This window comes from Dermacentor andersoni, chromosome 10, assembly GCF_023375885.2.
Source record: "Dermacentor andersoni chromosome 10, qqDerAnde1_hic_scaffold, whole genome shotgun sequence".
In the NCBI taxonomy this organism is placed as follows: Eukaryota; Metazoa; Arthropoda; class Arachnida; order Ixodida; family Ixodidae; genus Dermacentor; species Dermacentor andersoni.
The window spans coordinates 58647475-58674633 of NC_092823.1; the positions used below are offsets into that span (position 1 = coordinate 58647475).

General features: G+C 42.2%; 2 long non-coding RNA genes across 2 annotated transcripts in view; one reads left to right on the forward strand and one right to left on the reverse strand.

Annotated features, from left to right (window-relative positions):
* The window catches only part of LOC126543794 (uncharacterized), a 36817-nt gene extending 29594 nt beyond the window's left edge, over window positions 1-7223 (reverse strand). The window contains exon 1 of the long non-coding RNA XR_011890546.1: window positions 7062-7223. This is a non-coding gene — a long non-coding RNA (uncharacterized lncRNA). The remainder of the gene's footprint in view (window positions 1-7061) is intronic.
* Window positions 7224-7526: 303 nt separating this feature from the next.
* On the forward strand, window positions 7527-26260 carry LOC140213632 (uncharacterized). Its single transcript, XR_011890547.1, has 3 exons — window positions 7527-8828; window positions 14005-14093; window positions 26124-26260. It is a non-coding gene; the product is annotated as an uncharacterized lncRNA (long non-coding RNA).
* Window positions 26261-27159: the final 899 nt, after the last annotated feature.

Below are 27159 nucleotides of genomic sequence, written 5' to 3' on the forward strand. Positions count from 1 at the left end.
TCATTTGGACGTCGATAATGTGGTTCCTAATAAATCGAGTTTTTATCTTGAGTGCTCTTTATATCAGAATTTTCCGCATGCTTGGCCAGAACGTTCGGTATACCAGAAATGCTTACACAGCGCAATAGTCAACCTTTAAAACCTCTTCTGGTTGTATTGAATTGTTTGGATAACAACGCCTTAGAATTGTGCATTTTATTTCATACGATTTATCTCACGAATACAATAGTGACAAAGTAGGCATATACAGTGTCGAAGTTGACAATAGTGGAGGGACAATTTCTATGACAATAATGTCATAGAAATTTACCCCCGCAACCATTAGTTATCGCGATAAGTGCCCAACCCATCAGCACCCTATGATATCCTCGGTTGCAGCGTTGTCATATACAAGTAACTCATTGAAAGCACTGTAATGGCACCACGAAAGCGTCCACATTCCACCTCGTGCTTCCCAGTTTGAAACTCTCAAAGGAAAAAAAAATTGCTTAAAAATTCCTACTTCATTAATTATTCAGTGATCTTTATTCTTTGATAATAAATATATTTTAAGAAAGTAGTTCCCCACAGTATAAAAACGGCCACGCGACCTCTTGTTCTCAGGCTGCGTAAACCTAAAGTAATAACAAGCACTAATTGCAGTTGCACATAAAAGAGAAAAGAAAACGTGTGGAAGGCGGAAACTAATAATTATTTAAAAAAAACTGCAAGTGGTAATAAACTATTGTCAAGCAGTGTCAACCAAGACGCCGCTTCGCCAAGTGAGGCGGTGCTTCCACAGCGGCGCGCCACTCCTGTTCGGCATCAACATCAGCAGCTGAGAAGCCCGTTGTAGGAATGGTTTGAGATGTCTTTCCAGGCATCAAGGCGAATATAAGCGTGTCACGGCAAGTAACTAGCATCATTATTTCAGCGCGCATCACCGAGCCGTTACTGTGGCTTCTGCGGCTGCCACGGCCTTATAAAGCTGTTTATATGTCTTTCAAGTTGCTAACAGAAGGGATCAACCGAAATATGGTTCTCGATGTTGGTTCTCCGATTTGGGATACATCACTTCACAACTTATAATCTGGCTACCCGGAGAATAGATTAATCGCACCGCCATGACAGACCAGGAAGCCCTCGCTGCTCTTGAACAGCAAGTGCGACAATTCCAGAAGCAGTTGCAGGCCCAGCAGCATCAAATCCAGAGCCAACAGCATCTACTCGTACCAGACGAGAGCAGCCTTCCGGGTGCTGCTCCGTGTGCATTAGACCTAGCTCTCGGCCGTGTCGCCATCAAGCGCCATGTCGGGCACACTCACCTGAAATGTGGTTGGCGTTGGTTGAGGTGCAGTTCTTCATTGAACATATCACATCGGACGTGATACGGCTACCTCATCGCCTACTAGGACATCATCTACGCCAACGATTTCCGGCCAATCTGCTGCATCTCATCAGCGGCTGACCTTCACCGGCTCCTCAAGACTGAATTTATTCATCGTCTATCACTTTCGGAAGACCTGAAGATGCGTCAGCTGCTCCCTCCGCCTGAAGGAACATGGTGACCGCAAACCATCGCAGTTCCTCAGTCACAAGCTCAGTCACGCCGTTAACACGCCCATAGGACCACTTCCTCCTAACACTGTGGCTTCCAGAACTATAACCGCACGTCCATACTACTCTATAAGTTTAGTATGCGCTACATCTCGACCAGCTTGCCGAGATCGCTGAGCACATCGTGAATATGTTGTTCATTATCATATCTCTCCCTTCGGCCCGTCAACGGGTCACTGGACAAATTCGAGTGGACACCTGACACCTCCTTCAATCTCAGTGCATATTGAGCAACCTACGGCTCGCTCCATATGCACATCCAACTGAGAAACTTGTGCTGTTGGCTTTGTCGGAATTTCGTCGTCATCGCGTGCGTCTCCGAGCGAGTTCTGGCTTTCAGGTGTACTACGATATCCTACCAGACAGTCACAACTACTGCGTGATTGACGACACAGGAGGTCGCTCTTCGCCAGGGCAGCGTACGAACACCGATCATCCTAGAAAAAGGCAGTCGCCATGGAATATGGTTTGCCCTAGTGCGTCCATTTGCACAGATTTACCCACCTCCCATGTGCCAGAGGGCATCACCGTGAAGTGCGCAACAGCACTGTCCGCTCCATTAAGACAACTGTCGGCCATGACGCCTCCTGCCACATCTATCACGTAGCTCCCAAATACTAGCTTGTCATCCAAGCTGAGTTTGAATGTAGGTTGTACGTGGAAATCGTCCTTTGCTCGGAGGAAGCGTGGGTATCGCCGCTTCACCTTCTACAAACGAAGACGGTCAGCTGCAGGCTATGCGGAAATTATCTTGTCCTCAATGTCCACACCATTACCGAAGGGACACGCGCAGGATAGTGCCCACCGCACCTATGGGCGCCACGCCTCCTTCGTGCTTGTTCATGCCAAGGCCTACATGTAGGTGCCTGTAATCAAAGTTCTTGCTATCTGTCGATGAAATGTTAAAGACAGCGATGGTCAGGTCAATTGAAACTCATTTTCGGGTTTCCATTGATAAGTTTGGGTTTTCAAAACACGATACAAATTTTCTAGTTCCTTGTTAATGAAATAATCCGCAGGCTCAACTATTGCTTCGTTTATAAACAGTATTATTACTTACAGCGCGCACTAATAACAAGGATGAAGAAGAACTTTCAGTCGTGAGTAAGTCGCTCGTGTCTCGTCTTTCTTCTTCGTCCTTGTTATTAGTGGGGCTGTAAGTAATGAGGTTGCAGATGTACCGACTCGCCCAGCTAGCTGTCGTACTACAGTTCATCTATACAAGACATACTGGTCTTGTCTCGGAATGCTGAGGACCCTAACAAGCGTTTTGTCCACTTCTCAGATGCATCGCTCACCACGGCTTACTCATCCAGGTACATAAGACCATGGCTCGTGCGCCCGGTGTCACATTCTGGTCTACCAAATCTCCACAAAAGGGACTCGCCCTCTGCGTGATCAAAAGTTGCCCTAGAAGATTATCCGCCGCCTAACTTCGCCAAGGATATTGGGTATTCATGAAATGTACTTGCGTCCTTTTTTTGTTTTTCCTAAATCTGCGAGGTAAGGAATCGGTCACCTTGACCCCAACTTTCAAGCAAGCCTTCAAATACTGCAAAGCCCCTTCTTTGGTGCCACAGTCCTGTCTCGTCGAGCACAACGACGTTCCCTTGGAACTTTTCACCAATGTATTCCGCACTGCTGTGGGAGCAGCCCTCAGACAATGCATGAAATAATTCTACAGCCCCCTGGTATTCTTGCCCAAGAAACTAGTTCTGCTAACACAAGTGTGACGTCTGAGCAGGCACATTGACAGGCCTACTACAGAGAACTCTCCCCATTTACGAGGCACTTCAGCGTTACTACCTTGTTGCACAGCTCTGGTAATAACGATGCATTAGAAACTCGAACCTCAGTACTCCACTATCTAATAAGACCGAAAACCTCTCTCCTACGCCTTCTTCTAAAGCGCGATTAACTTTCGCCAATGTGGAAGAAGAACATGTCATTTATTGCCTTCTTTACCAATCAGATACTCTCCCGCATACCGACACCCACATAAGTTCGTCATCCGTGACTAAGGAAGTCCTACCCAAGTTGCGAACAACTGACGCCAATCTGGAGCCGCTGCTCCTGGGCAGCTCTTCACTCGACCTACTAGATGTAGGTCGAGTGAAGAGGCCTGTCTTCACTTCACTGTCTACTTTGAGGTATCAACTTGAGAAGCGAAACCTTTCGGGCCTTCATCACATCGCCGTGCGCTGTTCAACCCGCTGCTAAACCTCAGGAATTCCGGCATCCGCGCTTCAGCGTACCCCGTGGGTTGCCGCTACGTTTTGGCCTTCATACAGGGTGACGGCCGTATCTCAGTACACAGCCGTATCTGCCCCTATGTTTGTTAATAAACGAAAATCGCTCGCCACATTATTTTGCCGTTCGTATCATTTCCTCAGCCTTCACGGCGCTTCCAACAGGTCGAGGTAGACATATTTGGATCTTTTCTACAGCCTGAACTCGTCGTTACACTCTCACTCACCTGCTCATTCACCTCATCAATCGTTTCACTTCATGACCTGAACTGCGGCCCCTAGAAAGGATCACCGCTGAAGACGTCGCATCCACATTCTTCACTGGCTGGATATACCGTTTCGGCACACTTGATTGCGGTACAAGCAACCAAGGATGGCAGTTCGGATCTCAACTCTTAAGAATGCTCGAACTGGCCATCCATGTTAAGCTAATGTGGACCAGGAGTAGCCACCCTTTACTAAAGACCACTTTACTACCAATACAAAGGAGCAACTGGAAGGACGAGGTCTGTTAGACCATCTCCGTTTGATCCAAGGTTCTCATACCTCCATGATATCTTCTGCACGCTATCTCTGATTTCAGCTGTACAAAATTAAATATCTAAACCCCACGCTAACACTTCATCTAATAGATTTACACTGTGCAATGAAATAACCGGCATTTCACAGATTTATTCCAAGATGCATTAAAACAGAGGAACACATAAGCTGCTGACATTTATAGAAGCCGGGGAAAAGGTGTGCTTTTACCAAATGACTCATAAATCTGCCCTACTGAACTCTGTACTAGCCGTAACTGATAATAAAACAAGAGGAGGTTACATGCATAATGCAGTTAGGATAACGCACTTCAGTCTTTAGTATCCAGAATGTACCCTGCACAAATGTTGGGAGAGCTACTGATTTTTATTGCACAAGCAGAAGCAACAAAGAATAAGAGGGCTACAATTTTTTGTTGGGTTCCAAGCCAGATCAGAATGCGATGAATTGAAAGGGGAACTAAATATGCAGCTATGGCATAAATAATTCTGGTGAAAAAACTTAGATGCCAACAAAGGACTGCGCATGAAATTTTCTACTAGCACTGAAGGAACACTGGCAGATAAAATGGCAAAACAATATAAGTACCAAGCTCCATGTGCTACAACCATCGCTTGGTGAAGAGCAGTCTCGCAGGCACTAAGAAGGCTTCATAAAAGTGGTGTTATGCTCGCTTCAAATGGACATACACACCAGAGACTTTCGTCTATGTAAAGAACAATGAACTTGTTGTACGTGTAGAGGAATTTAGGTAAATTAATTTTTGACTTCTCGTCCTGAACCATAACGAAAACATAAATTGAATTTTAAACAATTTAATGAAAAATTACGGCATTTTCCCCGCCACCTATAACTGAGTACCACCCCGAAATCCAATTTAGATGTTATAAAATTTTTAAATGGTACACAAATGCTCCATCTCGAGTGATTGAAACACCACTTTCAATAACCTTTCTTAAGGCAATCTTCACCGACTGCTTCAGTTTCACGCTGGATAGTGTCAGTTGCTTTTAAGCCCAAACCCTGCTAAACATCGAAAAACAAATGTTCTAAAACTACAATATTAAGATGACTAAGTTTCACATATGTTGCCCACAACAGGAAAACTAGTATTTTAAGGTTCATAATGGTTGCACGAACATTCTGGATTACACATTTGGAAAAGTATATATTTATGGTTTGTGGGCAGCCTTTCAGTTCGTTATCTTTTCGTAATTACACTAATAGTAGAATGCCTGTTCAGAAACCTAGTATGCCATTGAATCCGAGGAATGATAAATGTTTGATGACTTGGTCTTCACAGGGAGATTTCTTTACGTATTTATTACGTATTAAGATTTCTTTGTGTAGTATGAAGAGATCGGTTAAGCAGCGGACTTTTAAATTTACGATGCACTTTCGCTTTCTAAAGCATGCCATCAACGATCCTGCAGAAACAAAGAGGGGAAACGTTTTCTAGAGAGCTGTGCGCAGTATTTCTGCAAACTTTATAATGGGTTTAAAACTTCCAAGCTTAATTATTTGCTTGCAATATTATGAAGTCAGGCATATATTCGTAGAATTTCTCAATTGATTCGTAAATATTGCCAACATGATCGTAACTACGCTCCTCCCAGTACAGCGGTGTATTTTTTTTAAAACTCCGGATCAATTTGGCAGGGTAACCTCGTATTGTCGTTTCGTTCGAAGCTTTGCTGGTAAACCGAGCTTGGGGGCTCCAGAGACGCAGAAAATAACAAGAAGGCGGAATTTGATAAGTTGGTTGAATATATGCTAAAGATTAGGCACTTAAGATTCTCTTACTCCACAGTATTTGTCGTACTAGAAATACTAGAAAACTAAATACGAAGCCTACGATTGTCCCTACTGTCATCCAACCCATATTTATTCCCATGCTATCTATGAATTGCAGATGTTTGAAATTATCCATTGCTTAAGTGTATGTACAACAATGTTCCTAATCTATGCCGAATTAAAAATAGCAGATTGTTGGAGTGCAAACACTAGTACGTTGATTCCGCAACCTTAGGAGCACAAATGTGATGCTACTTCTTTACCGAGTAAGTACCATTGAGAAGAAGTACACGCAGAGAGAAGCATGACAGAAAATGCAGTATTTAGATAAACAATTATACCCTCGTTTCATGCTTGCCTATTTTGCATAAACTGGCGTTGCACACATTTTCTCAGACCTGATATGCGATATCACGTACACGGCAATCCCCTCAAAGAGGGCATTGGGGCCCCCTGCGGCAGAATCGGACACCGGACTGCAACTCTGACTAGTTGAGGGTCAATCCAACCATTGGTTGTTAATTTCTATTGCCTTCTGTGTTTCAGTTTGCTCACCACGGCTACTGCTGTCCAATCGAATAAGGACGTTATGTTGTACAACGAAAGTGTCGCTTTTACAGCGTTAGGAACAGTACCAGGGGTGCAAAACAAGTCCACTTAAGCTACTATTCAAAAGCGAAGCTTTTGTTCCCTACCTGTGTCCTGGCGTATTGTGCCCTTGGGTTGGTTTGATACAGTGTAAAGTGGGCCGCTTCTACTAACGCTAACAAAAAAAGGTTTATTTACCTTGGAGACAGCGTAATTAAAGTTTACCCTATTCATTGACAGTCTAATAGGAAAATTGGCCGAATGCGGAGCTCATGCAATCAAATGGAGACTTACGTTTTATGAATAGTAAGTATACTGCAGTGTAGGAAAAGCCGGTGAAGCACCTAGCAGACCCCACTTCGGGGGAAATTTCTTTCCCGACGACTTGATATTACAAGTTAATCTCCTTTGCAAAAACCGCCATGGCACCGCAATATATAGGTCGCTTAAAAGGCTGTTCAGGTATGAGCAAGCATTGCGGTTTCAAGAGCAAAAATTACAGTTAAGCATTTGCGGCAGTTTGATATATTAGCGCACCTAACAAAACAATATGCTTTAGGTATCTTAGCTAAGAAGACAAACTTTCGTGTTTTAGCTACCGCAATAGTCTGTTCAATAGGTGTCAAAGCTCCGCAGTATTGCGAAAGAAAACGATGTAAATGCAACGCAAATAGAAATTTTATTGGTGTTAAATACTTTCTTGTATTGTCATGTGCACTTCCCACCCCTTAGAAATACCCTCCCGCGCCTAGACTGATCATGGCATTGTCTCGGTTGCCAAGCGACAAAAACTTCCTTGATATGTCTGCGAGAAGTACATGCGGATTGGGAACATAGGTATTTTGAAAAGCAAAGTCATCTGTTTTGAACCATTCCGGCTTAACCCTTAAGCTGGTCTCGTTAACACGCATCATATCATACGAATTTAGCCAACGCAAAATTTATTGTTATGATTGGTACAAATGATTACAGAAATCCCGACTGCATACTTGTTAGTGCTATTATCATCTAAATTTACATCTCTACGTCTATACTGTTGTGCGCCTGTAAACAAGTATTATGTCGTTCTACTAAACATTTTAAACCTGCGTAAGGTCGATATCGTTCTGATTATTCCAGTATTTAAACATGATATTGTTTATGGCTTTTATTTTTTTTCATTTTTTGTCACCTATTTGCTTGCATGTTATCTGATATAGGTAACCGCTTTTGGTGCAGTTGTGCATGACGCGATTTGCATTTCCGTTATAAGTTAAAGTTGAAATCTTTATTTCTATTACATAGCGAGGTGGCACCTTTTGTTCAAGCCCTTCAGAACCCTAGCTTCATTGTTTCCACAGATGTCCAATTGATTATTCATAAGCCAGGGAATTGTAATAATTGTTAACATTACATACTAAGTCACCGTCACGCTCTTTGCAGAAGCACTCATAGAAATAGAAACCACTACACTAACTGTAACGTCATCTCAACTTCCCTAGAAGTTTGTTTGTTGACGGCTAACATGAGACTTCACGAAAATTGACAATGCTAGCCTTCAGGTATTCTCTATGAGCTATGACAAGGTGAATACAGATGCGCAAACAGTTATTTTGTCATGAGGCGGCTGTTGCTACTGACTTCCAGCCGCGAAGCGAAGTGTTTTGCAAGGTTTCAACACCTTTAAAATTTACATCTGCTGACTATTCGTACTGGGGCTTTGTGAAACAGCTGTTCATTTTTGTTCTATGCAAGTGCTGCGCAAAGCCATTGAAGTAATGTAAGAACTTTAACCCTTGGCTCTGATATGTTTTGGCAGTCCGTTTTCCCTATTGTTGCGTATCACAATAGAAGGTGACCCGACTTTTGAATACTCTAACGCTTACGCTCTGACTACGCTGTGATTTCGCGACAACTTTAACTTGTTTACGGTAGCTTCTTTCTCAACGCAAGAGACGTCACTTAGTGGTCCTCCATTGTACTTTTCATGTACTGTGTGCAGGGCACGTTCCTGCTCGTAGCTGCAAATGAAGCAACGAAAAGGGTTGCCATTCAAAAATAAGATTGTAAAAATGCTTTAAAGTGAGCAACTTTTTTGGCGCATACCTTGCTCTGCGTATTGCCTAAGGGAGAGAGAAACACCCGAAGCGGCAGCAACAGCTCTTCATCTCAGGAGATAGCATTACCCATGAGAGGGCAGGAGAGCCACTTACATTGAGACTCGAGATATTAGTTCTAAGGCATTCGAAAAACGACTAGCCATTGAAACTGCGACTGCCAGGATCTGCATATCGAGAAATTATGGACGCCAGCGGCGCATGTAGCGTACGCGAGCTGGCTAAAAGTAACGGATTCAATGGGAAGTCAGAGCTTTGCATGAAAACCACATCAGGAAAACATTATTTGAAAAATCCGGAGAAAGCACGCTTGACCCGATATTGCACGTGAGCAGTACTCTCTGCTGCGAGCGAAAAACTTATTCATTTTGTCTGTGATAAGTTGCAGGCACAGTTCTTACGCATTTTTTCCTTTGGAATATCTCTTTCCTTTGAAATATTCAGCTTTCCACTCTCTCTTACTGTCGCCACATTGGATTTGAAGTTTTTCCATGCTGTGTACCTCTCCACAATTTCCTTCACTCACCACCTTCAGCACACCTCCTAGACCAACATGAACGTAACATCATCCTGTCTTAATGTGTCTGCTTCTCATCACTGCGCCGAGGCTACTAAATATTACTTTTTTCCATGCTGTAGAACTTTGGAATACTTTACTGCCTCATGTTCGTTCTCTGTCACTTGCTTCAATATTTTCTCTAAGGTACTTTTGGTCATTTCCACCACTTTGCAACTGATTTCTGGTTGTTTTGAGCAATATATTGTGTTTTGTATTCAGTTGGTCCACTTTAGCACGTGTTTTAGTTTGGGCAACGTAAGAAAAGCTGTGGTGCCCACATTTGTGTTGTCCCTTGCCGTTCATTTTGTGTTGCTGCCTTGTTACCAGTAACTTATACATGCCCTGTTTTGAGTTGTAGAATGTAATCACTTTCCATAACTTCATTGTAGCAGAAAAGATGTTTCATTTTCTTTTATTACTGTTTTCAACTGGGCTGCTTTATTCTGATAGGATATATCCTTTACGGAACATCTCATCCAATTGCAATAATATGTGTAATACCACAAAATGAATACTACAATTTCTGCTACAGAAAGTGTCACACATCATATGCACAGCTCTGCAATCACTCAGTGTTTAGGTGGCAGTTGCCATTGAAAACTAGCCTTTCAACAAATGCACCAAGTGTAATTCTTTATATCCTCGCCCCCATTCAATGACTACAAAATTCACATTAGAATGTTGCTCGCTAGGAGTGTACAGTGCTAGAGTCTTGGCCATCAAGTACCAAGGTTTGCCTTTCAAAAGGGCAATTTTGCAATGGTGCAGCCCTGAAGAATTAGCTTGACCGCGGGGCACATCATTCAACGTGTACGACAACTGGCGACCTATTGCAGTATAGGAAATGGGCTTGTCATACAATATCTAAGACAGACTATTTGTGGTATATTGCAATAACAGAATTTAGTTTTCAAAAAGATGAAAATGCAGTCAAAGGTGACAGCATATCAGAGAATGGTGGTATAAAATTGTGATATAAGAAAATTAGTGGTCATTGGGTAGGTTTGTTTTATGCATGAAATTATTTACACATTGCAGAGGCCTCTATGCACCATGGTGGACTCTGCCTAATCAAGACGTATAGAAAAATAACAAAAGTGCGTAGACTAATTGGTGCTTCGTTGGAAAATACATTATGATATGTCTAGCACTTTTAATAACAGAAAACAATAAAGAAATGAAATACAGTATTCTATAGCCGGGAAAAAATCTAAAAATAAATTCTATATTCCTTAAATGTGCCGCACTTTAGGAATTATTAATATTCTGTACTGAACATAGAGCTATTTGTTATTGCCAATTAGGCTTTACGAAAACTATGCATTTTATTTTAAAGATATTTCTACTCATCTTCACTTAAAATTATTGGCATGCATTTGACAAAATGCCATAGGATATGCGCTACTCACTCTACAAGGCCTATTTAACATGACGCGTTCTTTCAAAAAGTCTTGTTTCTTATTTACCATATTGTACAAAACAAAGTGCTCGATTTGCTTTATTGTGTACCTTCGTATATTGTTTCTGGTAGGCTCTGTTTTTCGTTCCTAACTAGAGCATTCCAATACAACTACATCGCAACGTAGTGCTTAGTTGAATAACATACGGCTGATCTCTCAAAACAATGCCTTAATTCATAAGAATTGGAGCATAATTCTTTCTGCTATATTGTATGCTGTATAGCTTGTTGATTCACAGTATCATTCCTGCTTCAAAGGAAACGCTCATTACTGTACAAAATAAAGCGCTTAAGAGCTTCAGTACTCGACATTATATGCCCGAAGATAAACATTCTTGCTAGCACTTTGTTCTTTTGGCACCTTGAAGATACACATGTAGAGGCCCAGACAAGCGAGATGAAAGAAAACACATTGTAAACAACCTAATGTATGCAATCTTGCTGATCTACAGCCTGCAGAAAGATTTGACAACACACTTTTTACAAAAGTGGCTGTATTAAAGACGATTTCCGTTCAGCAATTTTAGAATTTTGGTTGGGAATCATATGTTACCACTCTCTAAACTTCAATATCGCATGTTTTATGTGCCACATACGTATGATTGTCATTTGTGCCCATTACATATAAATTATATAGGAACGAAATTTCAATTTGTCATCACCATTCCATACTTGCTCTTGGTCTCCTTACACTCACTGAGAAAAAGTGATTTCCACTATGCTGACGGGTATACGCAATTTACCATAGCCAGTACAGTATATTAGCACATACATATCTATCATTGTTTACTATGACCATCATTGTTAAAGTTGAATTAAACGCAATATCACTTTAAACTCAAATCATTACAATAATGAAAACAGCATGATAAAAACTACACATAAATTTATCAGGGTACAAAGGTAATAATTACGCATGCATCATGAAATAATATGCTGAAATATTAGAATAAACTTTATAATAGCACAGGCCATGTGTATGCTGTAAAAAATGGCACTAGATGCAGTGGTACCATTTAGCAAATCAAACAACCGTGTACACCTTAGGTACCTGCTATCATCACTGCACGTGTTACTATCATTGACACACCTGTTATGTTCTCACTATCACATATATTCGCTCATTTTGCTTCCACTATGTGTCCCATGATCCACCGAGTACGCCCACCATCCACCTACCACGCACATCATTCACCCCCAATTATATGTCACCCAGTGCGTACACCCACCATTCCAACAGGTCACCCAGTATGTACCCACCATCCTCCCAGGACGCCCAGCATTCACCCACCATTTACACAGGGCACCCACCAATGAGACAATTCACTCAGTATGAATCCTACTAATACATCCCGCTATCTACCACTGCAAAACATCCACTCAATATGCCCACGATGAAATCCATCAAACCCACCATATTTTCCACCATACCTTGCCAATTTTACATCATGCTCAGCATAACATTCATGATGGGCAATGCTCATTTTCAATTAGGTTAAGACAAAAACTCCCAGTTCCCAGTTGGCGTAATGATTTCATACCTTTCTTTCTTTATCACCCAACATTCAACACCATTTATTCCATTAGATACGCTCACGCAATAAATCTACCCATGAGGAAAAGTTGTGACACAACTGATTATGTACGCATTCAATGCATGCACAAACAAGCAGAAATTAGCACAATAATAGAGCTTATTAACTCACTACAATGCGCTGCATTCAAGCACTGAGGTTTGCTATCCCCCGTAGCATACCGGACGCTCACTTGGTTGACCTCCCTGCTTTTCTTCTCCTTGGTTTTTCTGCGAAGTTTACGTCCTTGTGGTAGAGAAAGCTTTGCCCTCTTTCATAGTTAATTTATTTGTGAAGCAAGTATATTGCTATTCCTACAACTATGACAAAAGTTTGAAAACGAAAGTGATTTTGCTTTATTCTCGGTTCTCATATAGTGTGGTAAAGCTGGCACCGCGTGCTGCACTTCCAATCTTCAAGTACATAACGAGTGATTGTGAAAGCTGTATACGTGCAGTCAGCCGGATTTTATCGCTTTCTATCGCAAAATTTATTAGTTTGCCGTAGACAGGTCTTGATTTGTACTCAACAGTAGAGCAAAGCCCCGATGAAATGAGATTGATGCATTCTGAGCGAACAACAGAGCGTGAAGGCTTACGCTGCTTTAGTCTAGGCATCAACGTCTGCATGTTCAAATTTGCGGCTGTGTGGGGTGCACTTGTGTGCTCGTCATGTGTCGTCATAGCGCAGGTATATTTGCGCTGACTGTGTTTCACTTCGCGTACAAAACTCTGCAAGCTGTGACAATGAAGAAGTTGCCCTGCATTCGGGTGCACGATTGTGCTTGGATACGCTATAGCCTACACTCAAGGGATAGCCTATCCTCAAGTCGACTAGCGCTCATAACTTGCTCATGACCTAAGCCCTTTGTAATTTTATTTGTTTGGTTTGCATAGCATAGCTGTTCAAATGTGTAGTAAGCTGGTATCACGAACAGAAATATTGTTTAAAAGCCAGTAAACCGTCTCAGGGCAAAAAATGGCTCGCCAATAGGAAAAAAGGTTCACCTATCATTTCAGATGACGATCAAAATTTTCCATGTGACGCTTATAACCTCTTGCTCACCTGCGTTGAAAAACGTAGAATAAAAGTGAATTCGATTGCTCACATAACTAATATTGACGCTTGTACTAGCTTGAGAGCATACACTATTTGATCATTTAAATGTTATAGATAACAACGTAACCATGTGCGATATTTAATATCTTACTTGCATGCAGTTTTTATTCTGGTGACCAAAAATTTGTTAGCTCTGCTGTGTCTTTCCATGGTGCAACTGCTTGCGGTGCAGCAAGATGCTTTATTTCGATTGATATCTTGGCTGTCCATGCATTCGTGTCAGTAAACTAGCTCTGAATGTTACATCGATTGCCAAATAATGTAAGCACCTGAAAAATGAATGCAATTATCATAGACGGCATGTTATGAATATTTAGGTTGTATCGCAAAAGCGGAGAGCAGGCATGCATGAAAATCAAGTGAGTGTGTTATACATAGAAGGAACCAAGTAACATATCATTACTAGTTCATTATTTTCTTTTACTGAAAGACTAGAGGATGTTGCCCTGCTGGACCTGAGGTCTACTACCTCCCATGCTCCCACGTCTCTGAAGCTGTCGCAGTATTCTTGCCCTCAATGTGAGTGGATTTTTTCTATAAGATTTTCACTGCATGAATTAGGGCCATCTACTTTGCTGAGTAGCTGATCACTATTAATGACGTGGGAGTGCTTCTGGACAAGCACGTTTTCTATATTACATCTGACGGAGGTCAGTTGTGTCGATATGTGAAGGTCTAATTATGCCAGCCAAATAAAATTATCCATGTAAATATACTGATGTCGTTAGATTGTGGTCTATACGGCAAAAATGATAAACAGGAAAAAATAATTTTAATTTGCTCTTGGTAGGTTGAGCAAAAAACCATCCAAACTGTTACACATCAAATGGGGCTTGTTTAGGTATGTTCTGCAACACCGAAGTTCTGAATTGCTTTTGAGTTAAGTGCTACTGCCATAATTTCTCTTTAAAGCAAGGTTTACCGTCGTAGGAGGGCGGCAACAACAGACATCTACTCAAAGTGGAGTTCAAATGTAAAGATGAAGCGTTTCTGTGAGAGTGAATGCATAAACTTAAGGTTAAGCGCCAGTCTTATCGAGGCAGAGTTGGTTGGGCAAATCAATTTTATTTGGGCGGTGTGGCACAAGTGCATGGGTCATGCTTGTATACATAAGCATTGCATCGCAAACATTGCAATCAAGTGGTGCCCTCACTTTTTTTACACCACTCACTGTAGAGAATCTCAATTTCTGTTGTAAAATGAAAGAGTTGGAGGCATCATAATTTCCGTCCATGCGTTCTTTGATTCAAGCGTTGCTTACTGCTTCAAGAAGCAGAATACACGCCACGAGATTCATGTATACCCGATAAATAATTTAATAATAGACTTATTATACGAAGTGATTTCGGTTTCGGTGTCTCGGCTCCGGGTGATGCTATGAAGTAGTAGCAGAGAAAACACAACACGGCTTGGCCACGTGGGTGACAAAAAATAGTGGCATAAAACAATGCTGCGTCATCTGCTCGCGCATACAGCGGAGGTAAACAACTTGTGACTCGACGTGCATGTCGCAATTATTATAATCATTGCGAAGAGCGACAGCAACGCTAAGAAAGCATTGCGGCTTGTGAGCATAGGTGATTTATTCCGAAGAGCCGTCAGCTCTAGCTTTGAAGTGAACCAGAGGAGGCCTAGCGGCGATATTGGCGCCGCCGAACGATCAGCGGAGGTTAGGCTGCCGTTGGCGCCAGAGAGACCACTCCTGGGTCGCTGATTGGCCACTTCCCCATATGGCTGCAGCACAAATGGGTCCCGGTCCCATCTTCTCTAGGGCAAGGAAATCTCACCGTTCGCGAGCAAAACCACCGTCACACGGCGGCCACGAACAGCAAACGGCATGCGGCGAGTTGCCGCGCCGGTAACGTGGACTGGCCTTCACACGTTTAGAAACGCCAAGCGAACGAAAGACCGCTTCAAGCGGCCGAACTATGCAACTCGCAGATGGTACGTCAGTTGCTCTCCGCTACAGCGCTGTGCGTGCCTCGGTTAGCCAGGGTCCACGGTTGGCTCGGTTACAGCGTTCTGGAGGCCTGTAGCACAGAGAAACGATTTGTATATGTCTGCAGCTCAGTCATAATGGAGGCTATGCTTGGTCGCTCCGTACAGCAGGCTCCGTAATCGGCATGTAAGCGCTGCTCATGATACGTCACGTTTTTGTGCTAGCGTGCTATAACATGAATATTTTCGTTCCTCCATTCTCACGTCGTAACAGCCGCGCTAGCGATGGGTTTCGATCACAAGAAGGAGCATTTAATTACTTTTTGGAGCTGAATTAAAATTATTTTCAAATGTTTGCAGCATCCAATACCTCGTTGTGGGAGTCCTCGCATACAGAAGCAGCCTGCAACAGGCTTCTTGTGGCCTCAAAATTTAGTGTCTCAACCCCTTTACGGGTAAACATTTCATGTTATTAGATATTGCACTTATTGCATACTATCATAATATGACAATAATTGTGGTTAATGCATTTCACTTTGCGTAAGAAACCTTGAACACTACGCCAACATGAAAAGTTTTATGTGAAACATTCCATGCAGCTTAGAGATTCATCATCATGAGGTGCAGCAGCAACCTATTTTATGTCCACTGCAGGAAGAAGGCCAGCGGTGGACATCAAATAGGCTGCTGCTTCACTGAATGGAATAATTGTACACCTTCCTTTTCGTCTCCTTGAGACCTCTAATCACCCTTATCCTGCACCAAACAATTCCAGCAAGCGCACACGAATTTCTTCATTTCATCGCTCCACCTATTCTTCTGCCATCTTGGACTGCGCTTCCCTGTTGTTGGTACCCATTCTGTAACCCTAATGGTCGAACGAATATCTAACCTGCGCATTACATGGCCTGCCCAGATCCATACCTATCTCTCAACGTCCCTTAGAACATCGGCTATACCAGTTTCCTTTCTGATCTAAACCACTCTCTTTCTGTCTCTTAATGCTATTCCAAGCATTCTTCCTTCAATCACACTTTCCGCGGTCGCTAACTTGTTCTCAAGCTTCTGTGCCAGTCTCCAAATTTCTGCCTCATACGTCAGCGCCTTTAAAATGCAGAGATTGTGCACCTTCCTTCTCAACGATAATGGTAAGCTTCCAGTCAGAAGCTGACAATGTGCGCCGTATGTGCTCTAACTCGTTTTTATTCTTCGATGAATTGTCTTGTCATGATCAGGGTTTCCTGTGAGTGATACACCAAGGTAAACGTGCTCCTTCAGACACTATAGTGGTAGACTCGCGATCCTGAACTCTTCTTTTCTTGCACGGCTATTCATCATTATCTTTGTATTTTGCATAATAATATTCAACCCCACTCACTATCTTTCAGTTCAGGTCCTCAATCATTTCTTGTAATTCGTCTACAGCGTTGCTGAACAGGACACTGTCATCTGCAAACAGAAAGTTGCTGAGATATTTGCCGCTGATCCTTACTCCTAATCCTTCCCAGTTTAATACCTTAAATACTTCTTCCAAGGACGCATTGAATAGCTGTGGAGAAATTGTGTCTCCTTGTCTGACCCCTTTCTTTATAGGTGTCTTCCTACTTTTCATTAGGAGAATTAAAGTAGCCATGGAATCTCTGGAGATATTTTCTAAGATATTCACGCAAGCGGCCTCTACTCCTGATTACAGAATGCCTCTGTGATTGCTCGTATCGCAAATGAATCAAATGCTTTTTCATAATCTATGAAAGCCTAATAGAGAGGCTGATTGCACTCTGCTGATTTCTCAATTAACTGATTAATGACATGGATACGCTCCATTCTACAGTATCCTTTCCTAAAGGCAGCCTGTTCCCTTGGTTGACTAAAGTCCAGCGTTACCCTTATTGCATTGGAAAATATATTGGTGAACATTTTATTTAATACTGGTAGTAAGCTAATGGGCCTTTATTTTCTTGAATCTATAGCGTTTCCCCTTTTGTGGATTAATATAATGTTTCCGCTCTTCCTGTTCTCTGGGGCCCCTGAAGTAAAAGACATTTCGTAAAAAGAGGCGCCAATTTTTCAAAAATTATGCCTCGTCCATCTTTGTTTGAACCGACTTTTATTGCATCTTCTCCTGCCGCTTTCCCCCATTTCATGTCTTTCAAGGCCATTCTAAGCTCATCGCTAATTATAGAAGGAGTATCTGCAACATACTCATTAGTGCTTCGAATGGAAGTATCACGGCTCCTCTGGGAAGTGTAATGGTCAGTATAGAAATCTTCCGCTGCTTTTAGTATATCTTCGAGATTCCTTATGAGATTACCCTGCTTATCTTTCAGTGCATACATCTTCGTTTGTCCTACGCCATGTTTTCTTCTCACTGATTTCATGCTGTGTTCGTTTTTTGGGGTTTCCTTATTTTTTATCACGTTGGAATTTCGAATATGCCTTAGTTTCTCCTTGCTGATTAGTTTTGAGAGTTCTGCGAATTCTATCTTATCTCTTGAGTTGGGCACTGTCATTCTTTGTCGTTTTTTTATTACGCTTGCCTTATAAGAGAGCTTGCCTACTGGTTGCCTTGGTGCCCTGCCTCCCACTTCTATTGCTGCCTCTGAAGCCAGCCTACTTGTAGTTTCGTTCATTACATCTATGTTGTCTTCATCCCTCTGTTCTAAGGCTACATATTGGCTTACAAGTAGCCAGTCGCATTTTTTCTGCTTTTGCCGTTACTGCATCTAGGTTTGCCGATTTCTTCTAGACCAAATTTGCTTTTAAGGCGAAGCTTTCTTTGCCTCTTCCTTGTACTTCCCCACTGCTGCTGCTGCTGCTGTGGGCTGCTGTCGCGCACACCGCGTCGGGGGGGGGGGGGGGGGGGGGGGGGTTCAGAGCATGTATACAGCTGAGAGTTTGACATGATAGTTCTGTGGAACCCGCAAGGTGGAGAGAAGTTATTAATTAATAGAAAATAAGACATCCACCCTAACAGCACATAGCTACATTTGAATGGATGTCTCATTTTTCCTTTATTAATACAGGAGCGAGTAATATATAATGACACGAGCGAGTAACAGAGGAAAGTCGAAGGGAGAAAATCATTTTCGCTCCACTGCGTCGAATGTGCACAATGCCTTTTCGAGCTCCCTGGCCGTTGCCACATTAGCCGTTTGACAGCTGTAATTATCTGTGACTCCCCTCAGAAGCACTGCAGAAACTGCAGCCCTTCCCTTTCTACTAACGTGCGAGGCCACAGGGGTCGCAGATAGAACTGTTTAGAGGAGAAGAAAATGAGAAGAACGAGAGAGAGGAGAAGAGGCAGTTCCCATATAAGGGAGAGGGGAGGTGACGTGAGAAAGCAAGGAAACTCCAGTACTATAAGAGAGTGGTTGGGGGGAAACAGGGTCAGTTTAAGTTCAACGTATGGCACAGTACGTTGCTGATATTTCTGAAAAATCAGCACCATGCATATATATCAAGCGGGTAACTTACGCAGTGCGTGCAGCAACAAAGCCGTATTAAGCAACGCGTACTGCAGGGTCCAAGAGACACTACGGAAGCGGTCGACCGTCGAACCGACACTTCTGTGTCCGTCGCGTTAGCTATGCGGCTATGTCATTGCTAGAGGCCTTGGATTTGATCCCAAATATGGCAGCCGCATTTCGACGGGTGCTAAATAGAAAACGCACGTGCACTTAGCTTGTCGGACACGTTGGAGAACATCACGGTGTCAAAATTAATCCGGAGTCCGCCACTGCAGCGTGCCTCATAATCTTGGTGTTGTTTTGGCACGTACAGCCCCATAATCCCATTCAAGTTTAATGCTTCCGTCACAATGAGATGTACCATGTGAGGAAATGACAACGCTCAACCTTGTCCGAGGCTACAAAATATGGCGCGGAACAATGCCTCAAACAAACGCCTCTTCCTGTGGGTTCTGTGTACTATGCAGACAAACAGTTTTGATATACGCACAGTAATTTTAAAATCAACTCACCGCTCTCGTGTTAGCCTAAACGTTGAAGAAATTAAGCTTTAGCCGTCAAAATGACCGCTAATTATCGTCAATCAAGGAATCCAGCACAGAAAGATTCGCTTACATCGATTCCCACAGTGCTTGGCACCCGCATAATTTTTCTCTCTTCAAATTGAGGTGAATCCCAGCCCTGACTAAGCTCTGATCACTGCACTTTGCCCTCCCTAACAGTTCTTGATTTGAAAATATAACGGCACTAACACATGCAACCACAAAGGAACAAGGACTAGACACAAGCGCTTCTGTCTCGTCCTTGTTCCTTTGTGGTTGCATGTGTTAGCACTGTTACAATTTTTAAATCAAGCATGCCAGAAGGAATTTTTAATGAACTAACAGTTCTACATCATGCACTATCCTGGGATGGGCAGAAATGTTGAAATGATGTTCATTTCTTGTTTCAGCATTAGGGCTTTGCCAGGTCCACTCTCTGTTGCTACGCTTCCTGAAAAAGGTGTTCATTACTCGAAGCTTATACATTTTCGCAAATACTACCAGAAATTCTCCTCTAGCGTTCCTGGAATCGACGCCAGGTTGGCCAATTGCTTCTTCACCAGCCTGCTGTTTCGTCGCTTTTGTTTTAAGTCGCCCAATACTTCAACATGCTGGGTTCATACTGTTCTAATAGCTAACTCGATATCTTCAAAAAAAGCTGATCTACGTCATCATCATCATGACTGAATTTTGGAGCGTAGCTTTGTACTACTTTAATCTCTACCTCTTATCAGATTACGACTTCAGCTACCCTCTTGGTAATGCTGTAAAATTCTTGAATGTTGCCCGCTATGTGCTTATGCATTACGAATCCTACCCTGTATTGCTTCTCATCCGGCATACCTCAACAGCAGAGGATATGGCCCTTAGGCAGCACTGTATAAGCCTCAACATATCTTCTAATCTTACTACGGCCAATCATATCCCAAACAATGCCTGATGGTTCCTCAAAGAGTCCTTCTAAGACAGCCTCAATCGACACAGTCTGGGTGTTAAAGGTTGCCAAGATGCGTTTTCATTGGCGGTCTGCCGGGGTCCAGAGATTCTTAGGACCATAATTCGAGTATCCAGCGATTTGCACCAATAAAATGCAAACATTTTTTCGAAAGTTTCTCACCTCGAAATAGACTTCACCTTGTATTCCTGTTCACGACAAGACTATCATGTTTTTCTTTATATTCTTCCGGTATATTAAACTGCGGAAAGCTTAACCACCGGGGAACAATGCTATGATCGCTACCGTCTGTGGAGTTATGTTCAAACACTAGAACAAGCACAGCTTTGCATTGTTCTATTGTAGCACGGGCTCTACTGAAGTGCTGCCGGTCCAATAAACTTGTTGTTATGGAAGCGCCATCCACTTCTGTGCGTTTTTTGCTTCTTTGTGGCATCACGTCACATTATAATCGGAATACGTGTTTTTGTTCTTTTTCTCAGTGACCCATATTCCGCCCACCCCTCGTCCTATAATTTTGGTTACATTATTTACGTGTAAATATGGCAGAGATGACCAGTGCTCCAAGTTGCATTGCTTTCGCAAAGTAAGCTACACGTCCCTAAAGATTTCCGTATTCTAAAAAACCAATGTGGAACTGCCGAACTCTACCAAGCAGCCCCATAGCCAAGTCCAAAGTTGATAGGTTGCATTGGTCATGCTGAAGCGCACAGCATACTTCTTTATTACTGGCGGAACACTTAAGCTGTGAGAAAACTGAATGTTTATCTAGCTTCAACTGTGTGCTATTGCCATTGCTCTTGTTGTTTGCCATTGTGGAAGATTATCACGGCATTTCTTTTTGCAGCTCATCTTTTGTTTTACAGGGATTGCTCCCTGTGCAAGTAGGAAACGAATCACATGGGTATTGAAAAGCCAACGATGTGTAAACTTAGAAGGTTGACTGTGCACTCTGATGGCTAAGAATAAGCAAAAATGTACCATAAACACTTGACAATTACCTTTTGCTTGGCATACTGCTAGAGCGTAACTGAGCGTACTTGCCTGCTGTAGCCGTGTGCGAAGTAAATTGCAATTGTAGTCCAGCTTTCCAGTATGGTTGGGAAATGTTCCAAATTTCCAGCAACTAGCCTGTGTAAACAGTAGTAAAAATATACCAACTACACCTTTTAACAATTTGCTGCAATGTGCAATGTGTGACCGCTGGCACTAGTAAGTACAGCATACGGCCCACTTCCGGGACAACCCGCTGGACGACACAACATTTCTGCTGGCTTCTCGTGCGCCTGGCTCGGCGAGCGATGAAGTGGCATTCAGTAAAATAGAGTAGAGATGAGTGCAGCACACAGTATTTTGTGTCCTCTTTCCGGACGCCAGCTGAACAAAACGTAACTGTTTCCAAAGCATAAAAACTAAGGGCAAGGGCTCTGAGCACATTGTATTGCGAAGTGGCTTCTGCTGCGGCAAAGCAAGCACTGTAGCATTTTTAGATGTGCATGAAGAAGCTAGGCGATCAAAAAACTTGCTGGTTGCTAGAGAATGATCCACACATTGTAAGCATGTTGAAACTTTATACCTCAACACCTATTTGTTTTGTGTAGACGGATGTCGCAAAAGGGGAGAAAGCCCGGAAAGCATGCAGCACCTCAGGAAAACAGTTTCAATATGTAATAAATCTGCATCTTTTAATTTCATGGCTACAAGAGTGAGCCTAGTGCTTAACACATAGGAGTGCTATTGATGTTTTTCATGCATTATTCAGAATGATTATGCCTTCAGAGAAATCGTAGATGCTAGCTCGCATGCTGGGAGCAGGAATTTGAGACTAAAAATGATCTCAAGGCATTAAACAGCTCAACAATTCTTGAGAAGTTTAGATCGGGAATGCCTAAAGCATGATCCGCCTAGTGGTGACTGTTTTAGGCTTGCAGTGCAGCTCAGAAAGAAGAAACAGCAAGAAAGGAAGGAGGTAGGGGTAATAAAAGGGATCAAAAAAAGTTTTGTTTTTTCTGAGCAGCGCTACAAGCCTAAAACAGTCATGACATACCAACTCGCCCAAACTGCCACGCTTTTGACCACCTAGTGGTGTTAAGATTCTGCTCAAAGTTGTTGATTGTCGCGTTCACATGGTGTTCAAGCATTGTGGTAACAACATTCTTCGCTTCATATGCAGTGTTGAGCGATTATACTCAGGTACCATTGTGGTCGGCGCTTTTTGTGCCACCGGTGATGGCTAGATGATGGATGGGGAGGCCGAATGCGGTTGCGATGCATCAAAAAGTGTCTCGCTTTCATGTGACATATCACTGGACCATCTCAGTGTCACCAGCGCCCACTGGTGGCGCAAGGCAACACCGGCCGCCTTGTTGTCCAAGCATTGCATTTTAATTGCTGAGCACTGGACATAAGAAGGGTGTAACCTACATGAGCTCGTGACTTATTACTGCATTTTCAAAAAAGTGCTTACCTTAGCTGAGATTTTCAAATTTGCGTTGTTTATTAGGTGTTGTATGTGACCGAACCTAATCAATCTTAGCATTTGAATAATGAACACAACTTGGCCTTCTTCCTTGATTTTCTTATTCGCCCACTGGCTGCAACACAAATAAATTTGGAAACTGCTTTTAGCTAAATAAGAAAAGTCGCACCAATAACACTAATATGACATTATTATGAACAACTGCAGTATTGTAATGTAAGAATAAACGAAGCAGAAATGCTTGTGCTAGTTCTTTTCCAGAGAAGCGCACATCAATTTCCACACGAAAACTAAGATTGCTGGAAATAAGCTTACTGGTCTTCGAAGAGCGCTACAAGTGTCTCTTTGGAATAGTGCCAGATACAGACGCTACAACAAACTCTTAGCTATATAGCTGGCACTTTGCTTCTATATTAGCGACTGCTATTTGTTGCAAGCCGTATTCTGAATAGCCACAGCTCAGTAATGACTACAATGATGTTGGAATCATCCGGAAAAGTTCCAAATCGGCGAATACAAAGTAAATAGGTTCTTTTATGAAAACGTCCTAGCGTAGGAAATTATCGTTTTTTATGGAGTCTGTGGAGACAAATAAGCTTTCATAGGCATGACCATGGCCCTCAAGAAAGAAGCGGATACCACTGACTTTGGAGGTTCATTCCTTTTCCGCAAATTATAGGCCAGCCTTAACCAGCCGGGTATTCTAAACTCAGCACAGCTTCATCCACTCCATGCCACAAGAAGCTCTTCCTGCAGTAAACTTGAAAAGGTTCCTTGGGGCACAGGGGCCACTCGGTGCCACCACCGCTCTCCTGCAGTTTTTGTAGCTACTTAGCCAACCAGGTGGGTGAAATATTATAAAAGGTTAGTAAATCAACAGCTTCAAGCTCAATGCAGTTTTAATGCGAAACTCTTCAGTTACCATTTACCAAGAAACAGACGATGAGTAGGTGGTAGGGCCTTCGTACGGACTCCTCTTTCCTACAGGCAGTGAAAAAACAGCTTATGAAGGATTCAATATGGGCCATTGTCTGTGTATACTTTGCGAAGATAGGGTAATAATTATGAACTTTTCTGACAAATGTAGTGGTATTACATTAAATTAATAAAGAAGTTTTGGTATAGTTCAGAAGAGAGATCTTATTCCGCTGACTGAATTTTCAGTCATTCCTATAACAGTTGTGCTTAACGGTCTATGAGCAGGTCGAGCAACAGAGATTTTTGATGCCTGCTCCTTGCTTGCGTTATTCTTATGATATGTAATTCACCTGCTTAAATTCCCCGTTTCTCCCATACAAGCAAGTGTACATTCATCAGACGAAACCTTGTAGGTGGTTTCCGGAAACTCGCTGATGAAATCAGAGGACAGCATGCACCCCAGGCATTCTTAGATATGTATTCAAGAGCATCGAATCTTGCAAATGTTTAAGACATACTCATGCTGAGCAATTTCTTGGTATCATCTACAAGCTTATTTGAGAAGTTGAATTTGTTTAAATTGGAGAAACAATCAATCTGAAACATGTCAGGCGATAACACTGGCGATACACACACATTCGGACTTAAACAAATATAAATAAATATTGCACCAAAGAAACAGTTAGTTATGATGCCATTTTCGCAGTGAAATGAAAGCTATCTTATCTAACTATGAAATCATAGGTAATTCAGAATACTAAATACCGTAAAGCGGTCGCGAAATGAATAACGTGTTTTGTACTTCGAATTTTCTTAATACACAACCCGGTCATTCTTAAACAACAGGGAAAGCACTGACAAAATAGTATTTATTACTTTATATTGCTCCAGAAGTCAGTGTCTGCTGACCACAGCATCACATGCTAAGAGTTTTTGGCAGCGAATGCGAGACAGAAGGCACAGGACACATTGTAGGTGGTGTTTGTTTGCTTGGTTCGGAATGAAGATTACACTGCACTTGTTACGGCCGTACGTGTCATTACGTACGAAGAAAACAGCGTTTTCCGTTTTTCAAAACAGCATAGTGGCTTTTATTGTTTGCAGTTTAAAATAAAAACCTTCACAACTGATACTAGATGCACTGTCCAAAGCTTTACTTTTACATATGACCTAGTTTACACAGAACAAGCTCAGAACTCAGAAAATGTGTGGATGGTACTGGCGGATCTATGCTCACGTAGTAGAACTTTTCCTAGCCTTTTTTCCGTTAACGTGAAAACTTTCAGCAGCATCTAAACTGAGGCTTGTGTCAAATATGGTCAATTTCCTTGTTCATGTAATACAGAGATTCAACAGGAAGACAGATGGTTGCGAAAGCTGCTAGGCGAATAGTCCAATATAGAGGAACTATATTCTAAACCTTTGCTCCTCATTTTACACGTGGTTTTAGGCCGATATTAGAAACATAGGCACCATGCTTTTCTTTGCACACTGACAGCTATGTATTGTAAAAATACAATACTAATGTTGCGCCATAAATTCAAAACATTCAATTGTCAGTAATGCGTACGTTATAAGGGCAACTGAATCGAAAGAATAAATTTGCATTTATAGTTATTCTGGAAGAGGCAGTAGGACCAGGGGGCTATTTTAATGAAACCTTAAGCTGCACAGTATATCATCGATGTGCTCGCTCTTTCACTTCGAAATTTAGCGGTCAAATGTTCTGTCTGAAAAGCCGGGTATATTTTTTGTAGTAGAAAACTCTAAACGCTCACGGAAACTTTAGTTAAGAAGACAGCTCCTATATTTCTGACTGCAAATTTAGACTGCGCAATGAAGTTGCGGAACCTTTTTTTTTTGGTTTTGCAATGGATTTATTTTGATCAGTGGGTCGTACTTAGTTTCTTAGAAACCACAGAATTTATACAGCAACTGCATATAGGTGTAGCACCAACGATTGCACATTGTACTGTGTTCTTCCTAAATATTTTCAGAATTGCTATGGCACCGGCATGTGACAAAACCTTGCTGTTGTGCGCCTTAGTGGCGGAAATTATTTGTACAAAACACCGGTCGCTAGCACAAAATTGCATCAGCCTCTAAGAATTGAAAATAAAGTTACAAAAGAATGTCTGTTTTTTCTTCTGGCTACATAATTAGCAACAATGTGCCAAATACGCTTCAAAAATAAAATATCAAGTTATCTCGTAACAAAATCATAACGAAGCATGAAACCTTATTTCACAGTAAAATAAAGACGTGGCAATACAGAAAGTACAAAAGCAACAGCGATTGCCCTTTTGGAAGGTGGATGACGCCCACAAAGAGGAATTTGTGAAAAAGGCCCGAACACATTTATTGTCTGGGTGGCTGGTCGGCGAGACCTCAGGTATGTACGCTCGTTTGTGTATATATATATATATATATATATATATATATATATATATATATATATATATATATATATATATGTGTATATATGGAGCCTTTCTTCTCCGATAGGGATGAGCCATTGCATGATTAGCTTGCTTATGTAGTATGAGCGACTACGGATAAGAATGGTTTTTGTTGACGTCGAACAAGAATGTCCGCATGCCTAGCCATAAACAGCTTCGCTGTGACATGTTTGCCCTTGCTAAACTCTACATAACTGCTCATATCTGTGATATATTTTCATTACATTGTAAAAACTTTAGTGCTATAGCTAACCCCGGTTATTTAGTGAAAAACTCGATATTCGCAAATAACAATATGCTTGTGCCGTCGTAATTTTCAGCAACTGTGTAGCTAGGGCTTTCATCAAAGACAACCTCCTTAAACCCAACGAAATCCGCTGTTTTAATGTTCTCTGCCAGACTAGAAGTGAACGTGGTGCTCTTACTGGATAATGACACAATTCTATGGGCCACTGAGTACCGTTACCTCGGCGTTGTCGTCCATCAGGGGATCTGCTTGGGGCACACGCCGAAAACTTGGGAAGCATACAGGAGAGCCTGTGCCGTGCTGCGCCGGCGATGAAAAGGGGGGGGGGGGGGGGGGGGTAGGGGTTGTAGCCGATATACAGGGTGCTTTCTTTTAGCTGTACCAAATTTCTTTAAATTACGGAAATATAAATGACGGTAACGTTATGTTTGCTATAGGAGTGTACGAATTAGCAGCCTCTAGATATAGAGCAATTTTCGCAATTACGTGCGTGATTAGCGAAGTTACGCTAATGAACTTTCTAATTATCTACAATAGGTGGCTACAGCGAATGAGTACGTTGGGGCCCGTCCTCGACACT